At 37.4% G+C, this 13,144-nt stretch overlaps 1 protein-coding gene across 2 annotated transcripts in view; it reads right to left on the bottom strand.

The window, feature by feature from the left end:
* Window positions 1-13,144, bottom strand: part of PDE4B (phosphodiesterase 4B) — a 543,304-nt gene that overhangs the window by 528,848 nt on the left and 1,312 nt on the right. The window lies entirely within an intron of this gene.

Raw genomic sequence — 13,144 nt, 5'->3', positions numbered from 1 at the left:
GCTCAGGTCATGATCTCCCGGTTTGTGATCTCCACATTGGGCTTTGTGCTGACAGCTCAGCCTGGAGCCTACTTCAGATCCTATGTCTCCCTCTTTCTCTGCCCCTCCCCCACTCATGCTTTGTCTTTCTTTCTCTCAAAAATAAATAAACTTTAAAAAAGAAAAGATATACTTTGAGTTTTACATGTCAGTCAGCTATCTTGACACAAAGTGGCAACTGATACAAAACTTTAAATGACTGTACCTCCTAGATATGTGAGGCAAATAATAATTAATAACTGCTTTTAAACTGTTACAATTCAATAGATTTCCAGATTGTACTTATGATATTATTATATGATTGTACTTATTATGATATAATACTACAAACAGAACTTTTAAAGCCGAGAAATATTCTTCATGTAATGACAATGTTGGTTGCCTACCCAACATCCATTCTCCCCGTCTTCCTTACTATAATAGAATCCTGATGTTTGGAGAGAGGTACCAAGTTTCTCTTATTTCTTTTTAGCAAGATTTAACGTACATTTATTCTTAACATGTGGAACATATAAAGATTTTTTTACTGAGTAAATGATATTCATTAAGCCAGAGGAAAAGGAGGAATTCACATCATTTTTAAAACTACATTATTTTGAAATACAAATGTGGATTTTCATCACCGAAAAACCTTTGAAATTGTGTTTCTTCCTTTTAGTTGTATTTTTCTCCTTTTTTTAATCAGTACTGGTAACCATTTTCTAAATCAATCCATACACAACCATTTCCACACCTTGAGTCATGAAGCAAATTGTGATCTCCCAAAATAGAGCATGCCTTTATACATTCAGAAACTTGTACATTACCTTCTTTTTTTGTTTATTTTTGTTTTTATTTTTTGTATTTTTTTCTTTTTTTATGAAAAAAGCCCACCTCTATTTCTTAGACTTCCCTATAGTTGGCGGGGTGAGGGGGGTGGCATTGACACAGTTCTGGCCAATAAGATATTAGTAGAAGTCTACCAGATGCATCTTCCTGGGAGCTATCACTTTCCTTATAAAAAAGGACTGATAGCTGGTGTATGCCTTGCCTTTTTTCTAGCCCCTTCTTCCTGCCTACGATCCAGATGCTGTTCCTGGATGTTCACTAACTGGCTTTCCACCAAGAAAAGGAAAGCTATACACTATTGATAGTAGAGCTAAAAGCAAAAAGGAGCCAAAACCCTTGATAACCCTCTTGTACAGTTGCCCCAGTCTTAGACTGTCTCCTTCCAGATATCTTATTTCATGTAAAACAAACAAAAAACAAAAAACAAAAAAAAAAACATCTACACAAAACAAACAACAACAAAAACTCCTTACTTGTACTATTACATGTCAAATTTTCAGTTGCTCTCAAATGAATGCAATTCTAACTGAAAAAAACAACACAAATATATTCTAACTGGATCCTCCTTTTTCTCTCATTATATGGCTTATATGCAAAAATTAATTCTCTGCACTCAAAGCAGGTAAATCCAAACGGACAGTGTGCAAATGTTATGTCAGACCAAAAAAAAAAAAAAATCCTCCATTTTCTACTTCCACATACTGCAAATGGCCATTCTCCTTTAATCTTTAAAGTCCTTCTTTTAAGGTATTTTTCAGTCATGTGAAAGTGTGAGGTCAGAAGGAATCTGCTAGAAACAACCTTAGACTAAACAGTAAAGCAGGCAACCCACTCTGCTACACATTTTCGTCTATAAACCAAATGAGGAAAACATTTTTTCAAGACTCATTGGTATTCTTCAGCTGTATCCCCATCTTACCAAAGATTACAGCAAAGTGGGAGGTGTGACTCACAGAAATAGTTTTTCTGATATAAACTTCACCCATTGAATAAAATTTGAAATATTCTCTAAGCATACAAGAGACAGAGTCCTATGCTATTCTTCGTGCTATGAACAATAAAATAAAATTTTACGAATTATCCAAAATTTTCACACCCAAGCTTCCTTGGAATGAGAATATTTGTACAAACTAGCTTAAATGTTGCAGTCCGACATTAGTAATTACAAAGAGCTATAAACACTAATTTTATCCTTCAAAAAATGCAAAATGCAAAGTCATAATAATTACATATTCAGTTGGGAATGTGTTTGGCTCAGAGTAACAGAAAACCTAATAAATATTAGAAGACACGAAGGTTTTATTTTTTCTCATTGAATAATAAGGCTGGAGGTAGGCAGTGCGGACCTGATAGATCTACTCTAACATATCACCAAGGATCCAAGCTACATCTATTTTTCTGCTTCATCATCCTAAGTGTCTGGTTTAATTCCTCATATTTGTAAGAGGGTGCTCACCTCAGAGCATCCATGCTCTTCCAAGAAAGAAGGGATAAGGGTCAAGGGCAAGAACCTTCCCCTTGAGCAGCTTTCCCAAGAAGGGAAGCATTCCCCAGAAATCTCCATCTAATCTTTGTAATATGGGCCACTCCTAGCTTCAAGGGAGGCTGACAAGTTGAATGATTTGCCTTCCAACTTGTATAGCATAGGAAGAGAAAAGAGAAAGGGGTAAGTGATGCTGAAGGAGCAAACCACAGTATCACTGCACCTCTAGACCAACTAAATCTAACGTCATCCACACTGGCATCATCACTACTGCCATTGTTACTATCAGCATTAAAGTGTTTATTCCCCCAAATTGTGCTGCAGTGTACCCATATAGTTAGGTAGCCCTAACCCAACCATGACCTCCCTAATACAAATTTCTGATCATATCAAGGTATTATAATAATTTCAAACTTAAAAATTAGTTCCCTGGAAAGCTTTCTTATGACTAATACTTAATTACATAGGCCTATCAAAAAATTCCCCTAATGTGTCAAATAATAACTACTAAAGTTTCACTAAATCATAATGCTACAAAGACTCTTAGAGATTATTCGATGGCTTATTTTATACCGTAAGGCTCACACAGGGGATGTCATCTACCCACTTGGTGGCATAGCAGAAACGGAAATTAGGACTTGGGGTTCTCAGTCTTCAATTATTCAATTAGTAAAGAGCAACCCTGAAAACAAAATTCCTTTCAAATTTTTAAAATATATAAAAGCACAAAAAAATAAAAACTGTCGTATTATTTCTTTTTGTACCATCTCCCCATTTTTATGCACTGAAATTTTTCACTCTAGTTATACATCATGACACTTCAAATCATTTCAGAATCTTATTTCTTATCTAGGTAGTTGCACTAGTCACAGAGAAGTATATAGGAGCTTCTTTTAAGTATACACATAAACAGTTTCCTTAAAAATAATTTCAGCTTAACAATTTAACAAATGCTGGCCTTACTCGCTCACTGAATGCAGAGACATTTCTCATTCTATGCTCTTAAATTATTTTGATCCATTCTGTAAGAAAAACATGGATGTGGTTTTCTTCTCACCCCCAAAAAGTCCCCCATAAATACATCAAATGGCACTATAAGCTTTCTTCTTTCAATCCCTAAGATTTGATGTGGGTGAAATTTAGTATACATGACCACTAGAGCAGACTTAGTAGAGAAAAGGAGAAATATCTCCAAAGGGCAATGTTTGTCCATACAGTAAGAGGGTGACAGCAGACAGGAGCAGAGGACGGATCTCTCCCAGAAACCTTGAGGTAAGTGTATGTACGTGTAGCAGGGAGGAGAAGGCAAGTATTGTGGGCTGGGTTAACTGTATTTCCCACTGTCTGTTTTAACACCTGCTGGTCCTGTTATATCCTTCTCACCTACTGGCTCTCTAGAACCTGCAGGAAAACAAATTCCTCAGCACTGTGCCTAGGACAACTGCTAGGATACACAAGCTTTTAAGGGTGAGTCTGACTATAATATAAGGCATTATCCCTATGTCATTTTCCCCAGCAAAGACCATCCACAGATATCACATGGTACAAACAAGACAAAAAACATAGTATCTAGTGTCTTCCATAGGAGTTCACAAACCTTCAATATTGCATGCAAATTTTTGAGTTTGTGTTCATTTTTCTGGATAGTTGGTCCGTATGTTCATCACATTTTCAAACATGCCTATTTTTTAAAGAGAGTATCATCATGCCATCACAACTTATTTGAGAGATCTTTATCCTTATTAGAAAAGGGAATGAGAAATCATATTTCAATATATAATTTTAATTTTCTTCTTAAGTCTTCTAAAAAGAAAGTGATTCAAATTTCTTAAAGAAAACAAAATTAGGAAAGGCTAAGAATTCAGAATAAATAAGCCCCGCCATTATGGAATTGAAGGAACATAGGTTCCCTTATGGCTTTTGAAGGTATTGGTTTTCTTAAATATAAAATAATATGGTTGGAATAGGTTATCTCTAAGTTCACTTTCAGTTCTGAAAATGACAGTATTCTATGAGTCAGCACTGTGGCATAAAGCAGGACAGCCAAAGACAGAATCCTGGTATCTTGTCCTTAATCCACTCTAAATATCACCCAGTTGCTTGTGCAAATAATGTCATTTATTTTCTCTACGGTTTAAAGCATCCACCTGATAAAGGATCTTTTTAGTATTTCTCAGAGATGGCAAGAGATAAAAGGTGCTATTTTTTTTTCAAATGCGATAAAACAACTTGGAGAAAATGTTCAATACAGAAAATATCACATATATAGATTTTTGTCTTAGATCCCACTAACAGCATTGAGTTAACATTTAATTATCCTATTACAGTAACATTAATTAACCTAATGTGACTTTAATTTAAGAGAATTTAAGGGGAGGCTTAGACTATGTCTCCCTCACAAATACATATTACAGGAAAACACAGTCAAATGAGTATTTTCAACTATATTAGCAGATAACATGGCTGATGAGTCAACCCGGTTTTTAAAAGGCATATACGCCTGATCCACACAAGATGGCAGGTACCTACTTCTCCTGGCCTCTTCCCCCTTAGCACAACTATAAACACTGAAAAATAACACAAAAAGCAATCAAAGAAGGACTCAAAACAGTGAAAAGAGGAGGTGGGCTGGTTAGTGACCCCCCGGGGCCACGGAACAGCAGAGCAGTAGGATGCCTTAGGACTCACGACCCCACAGCAGGTTACTCGGGCCCGAAGTCTCCCAAACCCAACCTGGCAGTGGATGATATATAGGTGGGCTCTTTCCTCCCTTGTATGTAACCGGGGTCCAGCCAACAGCACCAGATGGCCTCACAGCACTGGCAGGGGGAATCCCGCGGCAACAAGCTCCAGACACAAGTGTGTTTTTTATCCCTCCAGGCCGAAAAATCCCTTCCTTTACCTAGAGGCACCACCAGCAGGCCTGGCCTGGGAGGTTCCTTCCACCACCCTCTAGTGGTATTAGCAGGGTTCAGTAGGAGCCCAGAAGCACCTGACAAATCAAACAGACTAAAACAGCCAACAAAGCCCCTAGAAAGCAAATGGTCATTGAAACCACAGCCCACAAAAGTAATCCAGGACCTGTGTGCTAAATCTAAACAGGGTGACTATTAAAATGTAAAATTTAAATAAGACCCAAGCTTCCTAATATGGTAGCCAAAATGTCCAGGATATAATCATAACTTGAATGAGAAAAGTCAATCAACTGGCACTAACACTAAAGTGAATCAGCTGTTATAAGTATCTGGTAAGAATTTTAAACTATCAATTATAAAAATACTCCAAGACATAAATTCAGATCCTCTGGAAATAAATGAAAAAGAAAACAGAAAATTTCAGCAAAAGTGTTATGAGTTCTTAGAAGAACTGGCCATTGTAGAACAAAAATACAATAACCAAAATAAGACATTCACTGGCTCAATGGTAGAGGTGACAGAGGATAGAATCAGTGAACTCGAGAACAGCTCAATAGAATTTATCCAATCTGAAGAACAGAGAGAAAGGAAAAAGAGAAGCGAAAGGGGAAAGGGGAAGAGGAGGGAGGAGGAGGGGGAGAAGAGGGAAGAGGGGGAGGAGAGGGAGGAAAGGGAGAAGGAGGAGAAGGTGGAGAAGGAGGAGAAGAAGGAAGAGGAGGAGGAGGAGAAAGATAGATGAACAGGGGCTCAGAGCCCTATGGGACAATAAGAAAAGCTACAGCATTCCTAGAGGACGACAAGGAAATGAGAAAGACATTGGGACTGAAAGAATATTGGGGGTGGGGGGTGCTAGAAAACTTCCCAAATTTGGTGAAAGAAAAAAGCAGATCAATTTAAGAGGCTGATCAAATCCTGAACAGAACAAACCCAAAGAAATCCATGCCAAGACACATCACAACTAAACTTCTAAAAACTAAACATAAAGAAAAAATCATAAAACCAGCCAGAGAAAAATAGCTTATTGCCTTTAGTGGGGCATCAATCCAAATGACAATGATTTTCTTATCAGAAACCAGAGAGGCCTAAAGGAGGGGAACATTTTTCAAGGGCTGAAAGAAAAGAACTGTCAACCACAAATTCTTCCCTAGTATGAGTTGTCTAAATTATTCCATATTCAATGACTGAAACAAAACATATAACACTACCTTATATTCAAAACAACAGCATTTAAAAAGAAGAGTGAGGGGCGCCTGGGTGGCGCAGTCGGTTAAGCGTCCGACTTCAGCCAGGTCACGCCCTCGCGGTCCGTGGGTTCGTGCCCCGCGTCGGGCTCTGGGCTGATGGCTTGGAGCCTGGAGCCTGTTTCCGATTCTGTGTCTCCCTCTCTCTCTGCCCCTCCCCCGTTCATGCTCTGTCTCTCTCTGTCCCAAAAAAAAAAAAAAAAAAAGTTGAAAAATAAAAAGAAGAGTGAGTAAAGAGACATAAATATATATATAGGAATAGCCAATGCCACCAGTGGGAAAACTATACAGAGATACATTCAAAAACATTATAAATAAATTAGATTCCTATAAAAAGTTCAAGTAACCACAGGAAGGCAAGAAAAGAGAAATAAAGGAATAAGAAGCAGAAGAAACAAATAGAAAACATAATAAAATGGCATACAAACTCTAACACAATGCCGGAAACTGGATCACTCATACATTGCTGGTAGGAAGGTAAAACAGTACATCCACTCTGGAAAATAGTTTGGCAATTTCTTATCAAAATGAACATACAAGTATCATAAGGCTCAACATTCACACCCTTGGGCATTTATCCCAGAGAAATGAAAACTTACATTCACACAGAACCCATACACAAACATTCATAGCGGCTTTAGTCATAATAGCCCCAAACTGCAAACAGTGCAAATGTCCTTCCGTGGATGAACGAATAAACAGCTGTGGTATATCCATAGCATAGAATATTGCTCAGCAATAAAAAGAAATGAATTATTCATAACACAACAACTCAGATGAATCTCTGGGGAATTGTAGTGAGAAAAGAAACAATCTTTAAGGCCATATTATCTATGATTCCATTTATGTACCATTTTTGAAATGATAAAATTATAGAGATGGAGAACAGATTGGTGGTTGATAGGGGTTAGAAATGGGGCCAGGGAGTGAGAGGGAGGCATGTGTAATTCTTTTTTTTTTTTTTAAGTTTTTTTAAGTTTATTTATTTATTTTGTGAGGGAATACAAGCAAGGTCAAGGCAGAGAGAGAGGGGAAAGAGAGAATCCCAAGCAGGCTCTGCACTGTCAGCACAAAGCCCAGGGCAGAGCTCAAACTCACGAACCCTGGGATCATGACCTGAGCCAAAATCAAGAGATCAACACTTAACCAACTGAGCCACCCAGGTGCCCTACAGGCATAGTTCTAAAAAGGGCAGCATAAAGGATTTGGTGGTGATGAAAATGTTCTGTGTCTTGACTGTGGTGGTGGATTCATGAACCTCCACACATGATAAAACTGCATAGAACACACACACACACACACACACACACACACACACACAAGTATAACACTGGTGAAATCTGAGTAAGATCTGTAGATTCCATGAATGCCAATTTCTTGGTTGTGTTATTATATCATAGTTTTTCAAAATGCTACTACTGGGAAAAACCTAGTGAAGGACACACAGGATCTCCCTATATTATTTCCTACAACTACATGTAAATCTATAACTACCTCCAAATTTAAAATTAAATTTTAAAAACAGGGTGGAAGTTGCAGAGAAGCAGGTTTTTCATGTAGTCTCAAAGTAAGAAAAACAAAACAGGAGAAATCTAGTAGATATCTCCTTTCAAGTAATCTTAGTAATGGGACAAACAGGTGATGCAACAGGAAGAACACAGCACCCAAGTAGGAATATTCTTAACAAAAACCTTTAACCTGAATCTAATCAAGTATGTAAACTGGTAGGCAAATCCAGATTGTGGGACAATCTGTAAGACATCTTTTTTGGACAGGGGGGCATCTGGCTGGCTCAGTCAGCTAAGCATCCTACTCTTGATGTTGGCTCAAGTCATGATGACAACATTCATGGATTAAGTCCTGTATTAGGCTCTGCACTGACAGTGCAGAGCCTGCTTGGGATTCTCTCTCTCTCTCCCTCTCCCTATGTCCCTCCCCCTGTCTCTTTCAAACTGAATAAATAAGCATTAAAAAAAGACCTCTTCCTTGGGCTCAACACAAATGTTAATGTAGGAAGGAAGGAAGGAAGGAAGGAAGGAAGGAAGTAGTATAATTAAGTTTTTAAAAATAGTGTCAATAGATCGTGGGGAAAAAAGAAAAGAGTTGAAGAGTCCATTCTCAAAGTGGATACAGTCACAAACAGATGTCTTATTCCACTAGCATGGCTGGTTGCGTTAATGGAGACCAATTTCCTTTCTGCTACAAACATAGATACTTAGATTTTTTAAAAGACCAGGATAACTTAAATAGGTTAAATAGTTAGACTTGAAGAGACAAAAAAAAAAAAAAAAAAAGGTATTCTTTAGATATCAGAACAGAAACAAATAGCAGAATAGTGAGGTGGCACTACAGCAACCCAAACTGATACAGAACTTAGACACAGGCATTAATGCCAAGAGGCTAGAGATTTCATATGTGTCTAAGGACAGGTAACTTGGTTTGGGGCCCATGAGAGGAAAGTAACTGGAGCGAGACCTTTGCATAAAGAACTCTAAAGACATTGAGTCCTTAGTTTGAGGACTAGAAGCCTGGCCTGGGAAGTACGAAGAAAATCTGTCTCTTTCTGGGACTCTGGATAGAAGGGAAAAAAGTATTTTTGGATTAAATCCCTAAACCCACACATACACAGTTTGAATTTACATTACCTGCATGGCACAGGAATCTCAAGCCAGGAAATTAACATAAAAGCTGATGCTATGGATGTTAACTAGACTTAACATGATAATCATTTTGCAATACATACAAATATCAAATCATTATTTTGTACACCTGAAAATATAATGTTATATGTCAATTATACTTCAATAATTTTTTTTTTAAAGTTAACCCTAGGGATGCCTGAGTGGCTCAGTCAGTTAAGCATCCAACTTTGATTTTCGCTCAGGTCATGATCTCACGGTTTATGAGTTGGAGCCCCTCAACAGCCTCTCTGCTGTCAGTGTAGAGTCCACTTAGGATCCTCTGTCCCCCTCTCTCTCTGCCCCTCCTCCATTCACACACAGGTGCACTCCCCCTCTCTCTCAAAAATAAACACTAAAAAAATTTTAATAAAAAAGTTAAAAAAATTAAAACCTGACCCTAGACCAGGAAAACCCCGGGGCTATTCTCTAGAAACAAACACAGTATCACTCTACATGAAAACATTCAAAAACTGGGAAAAATAAAACTACTATGGAAACAACCAAAAGTAAAAACCTGACTGAAAATGACTCATAATCCCAATAACAAACCATACAAGGAAAAGATCTATTTATAGTAGATCTATAGTTTTGGAAGAACCAGCAGAAGAATTTCAAGTAAGAGAACAATTTGAGACTACAAAATAGTACAGCTATGACTATTAAACAGATAAAATAAGGACAAAATTCATAATAAAATGATAGAAACCCTAGGGGAAAAATCAGGTGGATATAAAAAAGCATCAATTAGCACTTCTAGAAAAGAAACAATAAATCATAGCTCAATGGAGTTACAACTTAAAAGATAAGGCACTAGTGAAGAACTGGTTGGCTGGAAAACAGTCCTGAACGAGTCCCCAAATGCCTCTTAAAAATAGCTCCTAAGTGGAAAAAAAAAAATACCAAGGTAATAGACATGAGGAATAAACCAAGAAGGTCCAAGATATGTGTAATAAGAATTCCAGAGGAAAGAAAAGAGAGAATAGAGGCAAGATACATGATGAGATATGCCACAAATTTATAATAATCTGAGAAATATAAGAATTGTCTGATTAAATAATAAGAAAACCCAAGGAGAAAAAGTAAAACAAACCCACATCTGGGCACATCATGATGAAACTGCAGAACACCAAAGACAAAAAGGAATCTTAAAAGCAACCAAGAAACAATCTCTCATCATTAACAACAGAGGCTGGAAGACGGTATCTTCAAAGTGGTAAGAAAAAGAATTGTCAACCTTGAATTCTGCTCTCAGATAATCTATTATTCAAGTGTTAGGATAAAATACAGTTTCAAACAAACAAAATACATGAAGAGATATTTATCACTTGCAGATACTTGCCAAAGAACTACTTCCGTAAGAGGACTTTGAATCCAGAAAGAAGGGATGCAAGAAACAACAGTAAGCACAGAAAATGTGGGTAAATTCAAATAAACATGGACTATGAAAACAATCCCACAAAAGAAGAACTAATTACATAAAATGACACAGTGCATGTGAAAAAAATGTGGTGGAAATATGTGCTACAAAATATTATGAAATACAGGGCATGATCAGAATTATAACATTGTAAGGCCCTTATATTACTCATGAAAAGAGTAGATATTTTAATTAATTTCATCTGCTAACACACAATCTGAATGTTAAAAACAAAACATACCTACTAAAGGAATAGAAAGGAGATATATAATGTTGAAATCAATAGATGGAAAAGAGAATAAAGAAACTGTAAATCCAATAAAAGGAAAGAATGATAAAACAAGGAGGAACAGAAGGGTGACAGGGTCAGAGAAATGTCCTATAATGAGAAATGGCAGTACCTTTTAAAAGAGAAAAGATTAAAACTGGCAAAATGAATGTGCACACAGACGTTATTACAGGTTGGCTTCCCCAAGGAAGCCCACTCGGCGATACAGTTGAGCATGAAATCTGATTAAGGACTGCCTTGCTATCCACAACTGAGAATGGGGAAGGAAGCAGAAATGGGAAATGTCAACCTGCAAGGCAAGTCCCATAAGGAGTTCCAGAGCTGGAATGTTCAGAGTTATCTGGAGTAGGGCTGAGATGGCCAGGCCTTCTCCCACATGGATCAGCCACTGGGTGTCAGCTGCCCTGGAAAGGGGAGTGAGACGGGACAAAGACACTTTCTACACCACAGGCTATCTCCTTCAAGGGCCCTTGAAGGCCATCTGCTGACAGGAGTCTCAGAAGCTGGGGCAACAAGCTCTTCACTGAAGGAAGATTTGACACATCATATTATCTGCCATATTACCATAAGGTGACTGCAACAACCAGTGCTCAAAGGAACCCATTTGTCACGTAATCAACAACATCTTCACACCTTCTACAAACTCTGTTCCTCAGATTTTTATGTCATAATAGTAATGAAAGATAAGTCCAAATTACTAACCCCTAAATCTCTCTAACTCAAGACTGCATCCTGTACCTCTTGCTCCCTAAACAAAGTGAGCCACATAAGATATTAAGAGCAACACGGGACTCTTTATTCCTTCATAATTTTAAATCTTCAGCTTATCAACCAAAATGAAAATATCATTTCTGTGTCTAATATTTTTATGGAACATGCATCCTTACTTGTGCCTACCACTATGATTAAATACCTACCCCTAGACAGTCAAAGGACTCCAAGATCAGAAAACCATATATGATTGATTTCTTATTCTTCAAACCAAAACCAACTCTATTCAAAAGAAATTAGCAGGCCCAGGTGGGTACCCTCTAGAGAAATTTAAGATAATTCATCTTTGTCAAATACGTCAAATCAGATATTAAAGCAGATCAGCTGAGAAAAAAAACTAAAAGAAGACAAAACGCAAAATTGCTTAGTTAACAATTGCGATAAGGAATATAGAGAGATGATACATATATAGATAGCCTCAATGTGTCAATCGTGCCATCTCAACAATTCCAATCTTTAACAATTTTACTTATTTTTTTTTTTGTAATTGACATTCTGTTGTTTAAAAAGAAAAAGAACAGGAACAGCCAGCAAGTACGTTATTAGCCAAGTCCTACAATATTGATTTGAAGGCTTGATCAGACCACTGTGACGCCAAAGGCACATGTTGACATTAAGGGGGTTTCTCAGTTGGGATATCAGAGGATAGATGAGGTACCCTCAGAGGGAAGTGTGGCTAAATTTTCTTTTACCTGAAGTGAAATCATTTGCCCTATCTACCTTCTTGTCAAATCATGGCCAGATATATTCCAGACCTCTCCCTATACCTCAGGTCTAGGTAAAAACACTTTGAAGTCCCCCAGTTGTTTTTGTTTTTATAAAAATTATTGGCATAACTACCCCCTTTTAGTGAAAGGAAAGAGGGCTAAGTGGATGATCTACTAAAAAAAAAAATCAGTACTTTTTCTTTTAATTTAATGTGCCTTTGACTCTTGCGGTGTAGCCCAGGGTTTTCAAGTAGCTAGAAATCTCTGAATTTAAAAGATGGATGTGATTCAAAGAACAGTTATAGCTCATACAGATCTAAGACACAGAATGCATAGATTTACCATTTCTGTTTAATAGCACCAAATACATGTGATGTAAACATAATGTAAATGTAATGTAATTTTAGGTGAAAGTCTCAAAGTATTTCTTAAAAATTACCCCAGACATGTGTATATCATATATGTATATTATACTATATAGAATACATTATATGTTATTTATATACAAATATTTTCATCTTGAAAATGAACCACAATGTAATTAAGAGCTATTCCTCTGTGCTTTCTTCTTTATACTTGCTTCAAAGCTGTTGGCTACAGTGGGTTTGTATTTTGTTTGAAGTATGGCACATGGAAGCGGGGGTGGTCTGTGAAAAGGGGAAGGAAGGAAGCAAAAGAGGAACATGGAAGAGGAGGGATGGCAGGAAGGAAGGGGAGGAGAACCCTACACACACACACACACACACACACACACACACACACACACACACACA

This window comes from Herpailurus yagouaroundi, unplaced genomic scaffold (genome assembly GCF_014898765.1).
Source record: "Herpailurus yagouaroundi ecotype Mexico unplaced genomic scaffold, PumYag 77, whole genome shotgun sequence".
NCBI lineage: Eukaryota > Metazoa > Chordata > Mammalia > Carnivora > Felidae > Herpailurus > Herpailurus yagouaroundi.
This window is presented reverse-complemented; position numbering and strand designations above follow the sequence as displayed.